Source organism: Triticum urartu, chromosome 7 (genome assembly GCF_003073215.2).
Source record: "Triticum urartu cultivar G1812 chromosome 7, Tu2.1, whole genome shotgun sequence".
NCBI classification, from domain to species: Eukaryota; Viridiplantae; Streptophyta; class Magnoliopsida; order Poales; family Poaceae; genus Triticum; species Triticum urartu.
In genome coordinates, this window is record NC_053028.1 from 588062013 (window position 1) to 588072096 (window position 10084).

Below are 10084 nucleotides of genomic sequence, written 5' to 3' on the forward strand. Positions count from 1 at the left end.
TATAATGTAGCAACAAGAAACAAAAAAACTAGGAAAAGACCACAAACAGAGTGGACATCAACTTATATGTGACATAACTATGTCACAGCGAGATGTGTCCTAGAGAGACCCTTAAAAAATTGTCCGCTAGTTTTCGTTTCTTTTTTCCGGGAACGTGGGTATTCTATTTAAAACCACTGCTATGGAGAGATTTTTTTACTCCATTATAGCCTCTTGTTTGATAGTGTTTCTCGCGTCTCACTCTCCACTACTGGGAAAATGTCTACTAATGGCGCACTGGTTTTGCCTACTAATGGCACATTATCAGTGCGCCATTAGTAGCACGCCACTAGTATATCTTACTAATGGCGCACCACAGGTGCGCCATTAGTATCTGGTATACTAATGGCGCACCAACTAGTGCGCCATTAGTATGTAACAGCATGCGCCATTAGTGTGCCTCCCGAGGGGCCATACGTAAGCATGGCTTTGTCATACTAATGGTGCATTCTCTGTTGATGCGCCGTTAATATCCTTTGGCATACTAATGGCGCACCTGGTGGTGATGCGCCATTAGTATGAATATTTGGTTTTTTTTCCTTTTCTAATTTTTGCGCAAGTTACAAAATATATTATTAGACAGAATATGAAATATATTATTAGACAGAATATAGACAGCAGCACACAGCAACATCAGATTCATCAAATACAATAGAAGATTAGTCTCCGAATACAATTCATCATATTAGTCTCCGAATTCAAAAGACCGAACAAAGATAAAACATTACAAGTCTCAAGACCGCGAGTATCGAGTTTGTCGGAAGTAATACTAATCCTAACAAGTCCTACTAATCATCATCATACAACTTCTAGTCGTTATTCATAACAAGTCATATGATCATCATCTTGATAGTATTCGAACCAACCCTACTTAATTGTTCTTAGCACATGATCATCAGTATTAGGCAGGACCTAAATACCCTATTTAAGCTAAAATAGCATAAAACAATATAGACCCTGACTCTCCATTATGGAGAATGGAGAACATCCTATCTCCAATTCTTGTGCTTTGCTTCCTTTTTCTTCCAAGAAGCTCCTTACGACTGTCCATACATTTTTTCCATCCTTTGATTTTCATGTCTCCACTTCTTTTAGAAATCTCGTATGGACAGTTGAGATTCGTAGGACGACCTGGCTGTATGTTCAAAACATTAACACTACCTTTCAGATACATCATATGAGGCACACAATTCTCTAGGATTATCTGTTGAAAAACATAGTAATAACTTCATAGTTAGCAATGATGTACTAGTTTTAGAAGTATGCAAAAGATGCACGGATGTCGTAATAGTAAAAATCTTACCAGGGCATCTCCATGGTAGTTACCGTAGTTGAACACATGCACTAGTGGCACGTATTGACCATAATGTTGAGGAGTTTGATTGTAGATATTGTAATTCTCAGTGTCAGTACAAAATCCGAACAAATGATTTTTCTCCTTGTAAGTTGTTAATTCGGAGCCATCGGTGTAGTGGGTTTTGTCTACCATCTCCCGCACATTCTTTGAACAATAAAAATAAGCTGTCAATGGAAATAAGCTCTCAACTATTTTGAAATAAACAATATAAATTAGCTAATAACTATGTTTGAGAAACTCACATAGCGGTAGAACTGGAGGCGTATCAACAAGGACCCAAATGTCCATATTGTCTTGGTTGATGTCAGGATTACCAAGATCCATGGTGATAAGCATACCCTCATCAAAACCATACATCTTGCAAAATGCTTCCCAATTTTAGCAACCAAAATGGGTTACACTCTCAGAAGTATATAGATTTACTTCAAAGTCCACATCGTGATCAGTCCTTAGGTGAATTTTCTTTGTTTCAGAAATTTCATGGTCTTCAAAATCCATCCTCTCCAAGAAATAGCGTCTTGCATGGCATGGGATAAGCTATACTCGAACTGTAAAAGATGAAAATTACATGTTGAAATAGTTGAAGTCATGCTTAATTATGAAAATAACACTTGTCGTCGTTGTGTACCATTTCAACTTCGAAGGTCTCCTCAAGCTTAATGCTGAAGCACCGATCATCGTCCAGGTGAGGCATGTCGCACAGACCTCGATCGTCGTGGCACCAGTCGCACTCCGCCGGGAGACTTTCATCGTCCGATGATGATGACGACATATCCTGGGACAGCTCCCAGAATTGCTTGCCGCCCGAACCACCGGCCTCATCGTTGTGGGCCATGTTTCGCTCTAAATAGGAAAAAAGTTTGGTCAAAAAGTTGGTTATTGTCAAGGAACAAGATCATGGTCTCATCATTTAGGGTTTGTCGACACCGAGGCACCCTAAAAGCCTAAGCTTTCATCATTTAGGGTTTGTCGACGCTGAGGCACCCTAAAAGCCTAAGCATACATCATTTAGGTTCTCATCGACACCGAGGCATCCGGGGCAGCCAAGTTAAGTTTTCATCATTTAGGGTTTATCGATGCCGAGGCACCCTAGGTTGGGCCTAATCACTTGGCACTAATCACTTGGCTCTATTGCCACCTATGGTTTAATACAGCAAGAATAAAGGGGCAGTTGATCCTACTTAATTAAGTACTAAGATACCCCGGCCCATGCATTAGTAGCAAGTACCTCATATGTCCGATTTTTTGCAAAGTCATGCTAAAATTCACGGAAAATTTCAGCATGACCTTTGCTGAAAATAGGACATATGGAGTACCCGAATTTGCCGGAATGGAAGTTAATCGACATTCCGGCAAACTCAAGGGCCTCTCGGGGTACCTGCAAAATCATCACGACACGAAGGGCCTCTCAAGGGCCTCAAGCAGCAGCGGCGTCTCCCAGGACCCCATTTTTTTGCTAAATTTCTTTGAGCAACAGTCAGAGCAGAAAATTCAGCATATTTCTATACAACATCACTGTAAAGATGAAGTACAGTTCTACAGCAGCCCATTTATATACAATAGCATCTTTGGTCATACCAATTTCTGAAACAATTCAAATCTGAACTGTATCTTTGGTCATACAAATCTCTGAAACTATACAAATCTGAAATATATATTTGGTCATACAAATTTATGGAACTAATCAAATCTGAACTGTATCTTTGGTCATACAAATCTCTGAAAATTTTCTAAATCTGTGGTCATACAAATTTATGGAACTAATCAAATTATGATAGCTGGACACATAAATTATTATAGATTGTGATAGCTTGGGGAATAGATTATGATAGATTGTGATGCATGGACATGTTCTACTCCAGGTTTTCAATTTACAAACACATACAAGCACAAGCAATGCCAGAGATGATATTTGCTAGATATAATTTCGGCAATGAGATTTAAATAGAGCTATGGTGATGTAACCTAGGTGAATATACACGAAATAAGGTTTACTGGTGCTACCCAATGCTAGTAATCAAGCAGTAACATAAAATGCTAGTAAGTTCACGGGGAGTAAGTTCCTCTCTCGTGCGCACGTAGCAACCCAGAAAAACACAAGACAAGCAGTAGAATCTTTGCTCTACCGGGAGGCAACGAAGTGGCCAAGGTCACAGGGGGCGATACCTGAGCGGAAGCCCTAGGCTAGCACGAGGGGGCGGAGCGCTGCTGCTGCTGTTGTTGCTCGGGGACGGCGAGGTCGGAGTGGGCGGTGCGGGAAGGCGGCGTGAGGCGGGGGAGGGGGTTGTGCCGATCCGGCCGGAGGGGCGAGAGGTGGGAGGAGACGAGGCGGCGGCGCGGTCGGGTGGGTGCGTGGGGCACTCCTCCCTGGTCCGGACTGGCCACGCTGCTCGGGGACGGCGAGGGGGGCGGCGAGGGGGACGGCGAACACGGCCGGGGGGCAGCGGGTGAGATCGATGAGCCAGGGGAGAGATTAGAGAGATTGGGGATTTAGTGTGGGGGGAAGCTTTCTAATGGCGCACCACCCCCTCATGCGCCATAAGTACGACTATTCTAATGGCGCACCGAGGGGTGGTGCGCCATTAGAATTTAGTGTGGGGGGAAGCTTTCTAATGGCGCACCACCCCCTCATGCGCCATAAGTACGACTATTCTAATGGCGCACCACCCCTCGGTGCGCCATTAGAATTTTGTTTTAATCAGAACAGTAATATTTTTTATAAAAACAGTAATAATTTTTTAAAAAATATGTTCAAATTTGTTACTTGAAAATATCAGCGGCGGCGGCGGTGGAGCGGGGGAGGGTGCGGGGGGTGCCCGTTGGCGGCGGTGGAGCGGGGGAGGGTTGCGGTGGGTCGTCGACAGCGGTGGAGCTAGCGGGGGAGGGTGCGGGTGGGATCGAGATGGAGGGGGATCGAGATCGAGATGGAGGGGGAATCAAGATCGAGATGGAGGGGGTTCGAGATCAAGTGTCCTCATGAATTCAAAAACTGCCCATGAAATTTAAAAATATTCATGATATCAAAAAGTACCCATTAAATACAATCGATCTTAGCTAGCTATCTGTTCACAATCTTCTTGCCCTTCTTTTTCGCAAATGGAGTTCTTCTGTGGAACGGACGTCCTTTAGATAGGGTGGTCCTGCTTCTTCTTGTGGTGTGTGCTACTACTTCATCGTCGTTGTCATGTTCGATCTTCGGGTCATCGTACTTGTCGAAGTCTTGCTCATTGGCTACTCCATCCATTCCGACGATCTTCCTTTTGCCTCTCCTCACAACAACACGACTGGGCTTTGATGGGTCGGTAATGAAGAAGCATTGGTCCACTTGGGAAGCCAGTACCCATGGCTCATTTTTCGCGGTGACGTTTGCGCCCGCGGTCTTGGATTTGGCTTCGGGTATAACCATGGTGGTGAAATACCGGTCTTCTTTTAGGACGCTCTTGGCCCATCTGACACGGAACATCGGGACCTTCTCTCCAGCGTAGCTCAGCTCCCAGATCTCCTTGATCCTTCCGTAGTATCTGTCCTTGTCATTACCGGTGTAGGATTCCATCGTTACCTCGGAGTTCTGATAACCATCACTCTTCATGTCCTTGTCCTCGGTGTAGAATGTGTAGCCGTTGATATCGTACGCCTCATAGGTCATCAGGTTGTGCTCGGCGCCCTGTGACAAGGCGAATATGAGTTGTTCTTCCGCAGAAGAATCTTCATGTAAAGGGTACGACAGAAGCTTCTGCTTGAACCAACGCCTGAAACATGAGTTGTACTCTTTGAGTATATCTCCATCCGTCCTCTGTTGGCCTCGGTCATTGTATGTCTTCTCAATAAAGGTTTTGTGCTCTACCACCCAAGGATCGACCACGTCTATGTGTTGTAGCGCGACTAGGTTTGCTCTTTCAAAGTCGGCGAGTCGACCCTCGAAGTCGACATGCATTTCGCGGCGACCCTCACGGTGACACCATCCAATGATCCTGCCAAGGTGCCTGTTGACGGGCAGACCAATGGGGTTCTCGCTGCCTAGATAATTCTTGCAGTAGGAGATGCACTCTTCAGTCAGAAAGCCCCTGGCTATACTTCCCTCTGGATGTGACATGTTGCGAACGTATCCTTTGATGACACCATTCATCCTTTCGAACGGCATCATGCTGTGCAGGAACGTCGGCCCGAGTTGGATGATATCCTCCACGATATGGACCAGCAGATGCACCATAATGTCGAAGAATGCGGGCGGGAAGTACATCTCAAGCTTGCATAGTATCACCACGATCTCTTCCTGTAGCCTTCTGAGTTGCCTCACGCCAATCGACTTCCGAGAGATGACGTTGAAAAAGTTGCATAGGCCAAATAGCGTTTCACGGACGTGCGCGTCCATGATCCCACCAATTGCAACTGGAAGTATCTGCGTCATCAGCACGTGACAGTCGTGAGACTTCATCCCGCCGAACTTCTGCTTCGCTGGGTCTAGGTATCTTCTTATTTTCCCCGCGTAACCGTAAGGAAGTTTTACTCCTAGGAGCCAGGTGAAAAACTGCTCGATCTCCTCCTGACTTAGAGTGAATCACGCGGGAGGGTAGTCATTTCCGGTCTTCTTGGCCTTTTCGCCTTTGCGACGACTTTCTGTGTCCTGCTTCGCCTCATCATCATCATCATCATTAGCATGAAGCTCCTGCCTGATGCCCATTGATTTCAAGTCTGCCCTTTCTTTCGGCCCATCTTTGGTCCTCTCTGGCATGTTGAGCAGGGTACCAAGCAGACTCTCGCACACGTTCTTCGTGATATGCATGACATCAAGGCTGTGAGGCACACGGTGGATCTTCCAGTATGGCAAGTCCTAGAAAACAGACCTCGTTTTCCATACCTTTAGCAGTGGCTCTGGCGCCTTTCGCTTCTTTCCCGGCTCTGGCGCCTTTTGCTTCTTTCCCGGCAGTGGGCAGTCTTTCCAATTTTTCAGCAGCTCGTCTATTTCCTCGCCGCTCCTCGTACACGGGCGTTTTCGGGTTTCGGTTTCACCATCGAACAGATCCTTGCATTTCCTCCACGGGTCATCGTCGCGAAGCCACCTCCGATGTCCCATGAACACGGTTTTCGAAGACCCGGGATCTCTATCTAGCTGGCGATACGTTGTGTCATCCATGCACCTTACGCATCCAGAAAATCTGTGGACTACCTGCCCCGCGAGATATCCGTAACCGAGATAGTCATGCACCGTCGTGAGCAGTGCGGCTCTCATAGGGAAATATTCTTTCTCTGCGGCATCCCACATATTGCCTGGCATTTTCCACAACGTGTCTAGCTCCTCCTTTAGCAGCCCCAGATACAGATTGATGTCATTCCCTGGTTGTTTCGGCCCTTCAATTAGCATACTCATGTGAATATCCTTCCTCTTCATGCACAACCAGGGGGAAAGGTTGTACATCCACACAAACACAGGCCAGGTGCTATGTGTGCTTCTCTGGCTGCCAAACGGATTAACTCCATCAGTGCTCACACCCAGCACGATGTTCCTTGGATCCTTCCCAAATTCTGGGTATTCGAAGTTCAACGCTTGCCACTGGCTCGCATCCTTAGGGTGACTCAGCATCTTGTCTTTTTTATTTATCTCCGGATCATTTCCGTCGTCTTCCCGCTTCTTCTCCTCCCTCTCCGCGTGCCAACGCAGGAGCTTTGCTACCTTAGGATCCGCGAAATACCGCTGGAGACGAGGAGTGATCGGAAAGTACCACGCCGATTTTCGAGGAGCTTTCTTCCTCTTCTTGTATCGAGTGACGCTGCACACCGGACATATGGTAGACTCCGCGTGCTCGTCCCGATAAATGATACAATTGTTCATGCACACATGGTATTTCACGTGCGGTAAATCCAGAGGACACACGATTTTCTTCGCCTCCTCGAAAATGGTCGGGCACTTGTTCCCCTTGGGAAGACGTTCGTGCCAGAATGACATGTTCTCGTCGAAGCATGCGTCGGTCATTTTGTGTTTTACCTTCATCTCCAGAGCCATGAGCGTTACTTTCAGGCGGGTATCCTCGAGCCTGCATCCTTCATACAATGGAGTAACCGCGTGTATCTCCAGTTGATCCAGCTTGGCTTTCTCTCGGGCGGCAGCTCTTGCGTTATCCGTCTGCTTGAGAAGCAGCTCTTGAATATGAGGGTCCTGCACCCAGCCTCCATTGCGTCTGCTCCGGCATCTTCATCTTCATGATCATGCCCTTCGTCTTGATCTTCCTCATCATCATGTACGACATCTTCTACATGATGACTATGTACAGCATCACCGTCGTGATCATGTCCTGGAGATTCTTCGTCTTCTCGCCCGCCCTCGCCACGGTGGTACTTGTCTTGTTGCCCTTCCTCATTTCTTGCCCGTCCCCGGCCATGGACGACTTCATAGTCATCTTCATCACCTTGCCACCGATAGCCATCCATGAAACCACGCAAGAGCAGGTGGTCCCGCACCTGCCCGGAATCTGGGTCCGCAATAAGGCTCTTCAGCTTGCATCTTCGACACGGACATCTTATCTCCGTCTCGTTCTTTTGAAGCATCTCGGCCTTCGTGGAGCTCAAAAACCTATTCATGATGCCTTCAGTCATCGTGCGGACCATGGTCGCCTGCGGGGTAGAGCAAAACGATATTTTAGAACCAAGAAAAAAATTGGCATGACCTTCCCTAAAAATAGGGCCAAAAAGAATGCATAGTGCCAAAATTCTCGCCAAAACGGAAATGAATCAAAACATTCCGGCAAAATATTGGCAACTATCGCATTTCAAATACCGGTACCTTCAAACACAAACATATATGCAACACCACAAACATACATAGATCTAGCTAGGCCACAAAAAGTGCATGTGCACATTGTTGGAGCGAGCTAGGGAGAAAAAAAGTAGATCTACATCATGAAGATAGCTTTCCCCTTACTTACCTATCAAAAAAAGGTAATTTCACCACTTAATTTTGATGAATCTATGGTGGAAATGAGGTGAGGAGGAGGAGGCAGCCGAAAGCTTGGAGAAGGATTTGGAGGGAATGAAGTGGGGAAAGTGAGTGGGTAGTTGTGGGGCTGTCCAAAATATCTTGTTGGAGTCCTAGGTTACTAATGGCGCACCACAAGGAAATGTGCCATTAGTAACCCTGGTTACTAATGGCGCACCTGCAGGTGGTGCGCCATTAGAAGTTTTGCAAAAAAGTAAAAAATATAAATATATATACTAATGGTGCACCGTGTAATAGTGTGGCATTACTAGTTTAAACTAGTAATGGCGCACTGTGAAACGGTGCGCCATTAGTAGTTTTGTAAAAAAAAGAATAAAAAAAATTACAGTAATGGCGCACTCTCTGCCTGGTGCGCCATTACTAGTTAGAACTAGTAATGGCGCATTGTCGACCTGATGCGCCATTAGTATGTATGGAAAAATGGAAAAAAATTAATACTAGTGGCGCACCCTATTTCTGGTGCGCCATTAGTGTCTTCCACACTAATGGCGCATCACCAACAGGTGCGCCATTAGTAAATAGTAGTGGCGCACTACTTCCCTGGTGCGCCATTAGTATCAATCCTATCTATAGCCCTTTTCCTAGTAGTGCTCTCACCCTCTCCATATCAGAACAAGATGACAATGTCCACTCTATCTCTCTCCTCACCGGTGGTCACAGATCTGGCCGAATCCCGTCCGCTACGGGAGGTGAGGAGGTACAGCATTGACGTTGTTGCCGTTGGTGACGGAGGAAGCCGATGTGCACCGTCCTCTCCGATTCGATGCTGGCGCGGACGAAGATCTTCCGCGCCCTTGTTCGCTGCCGTCGTGTGGGCAGATCCCGCCCGCCCACCTAAACGACATCTCGCCCACCTGAGGTATAACTTCTTGTACTGGTCCAGCTCCCCAGGTCGCTGCGTGCGGTTTTTCTTCTATGCGACTACTCCCCAGCTCCCCATGCATAGTAGCTAGGGTTCTTCGGCTGGTCCAACATCACCTACTAGTACTATTATAGAGGAAATGCCACTCAAAAAGTTGTCCTGATTTATGCCTTGGTGGAGGTATACATGTTGTTTCGACAAAAAGTACATGGTGGTTGTGCGGTCATTGTCCATATGGTGCTAGTACTATCACTGGTTAAATGAAGAAATGCTTTTTTTTCTCGGGTATCCTGGTTTAGTTCCCATCAAGATAATTATGATGCTTCTGTTTGTTGGTGTACTTTTCATTAATTCTTATTGACAATTGAGGTGTCGTTGCTAACCCTTTTTATATTTTTGGAAACAACGATGCGTGTCTCCATACCCAGGCATGTCTTCCTCAATTTTAGTGGAACTGCACAAAATTTGATGGCCATTGTTGTTCCGCCTCACTGTCCTCTCCCACGTGGTTCTTCCTTCCTCGAGCTTGATTACTGAGAAGAAGCAGACCACAGTGAGGATTTGTCGAACTTCTTAGGTCCCTCACCCAAACTTGATGCCAAATGGATGATGCATCACCATGATGACCTATCGATGCTCATGGTTGCGCCTCATGGTTGCGTCGGCTGGTGAAGCTGATCGATTTTCGATGAAAAACAAGCTGTCTTCCAGCAGTGCTCTTTGCTTGTTACGCACAAACATGATATCCTTCGTTAGTTCACCTTGGTTGCATTGGAGACGCAGTCGTCTTTCACGTTGGTGCAATTTTCGCTAGTGTTTTACGACAGGTGGGCCC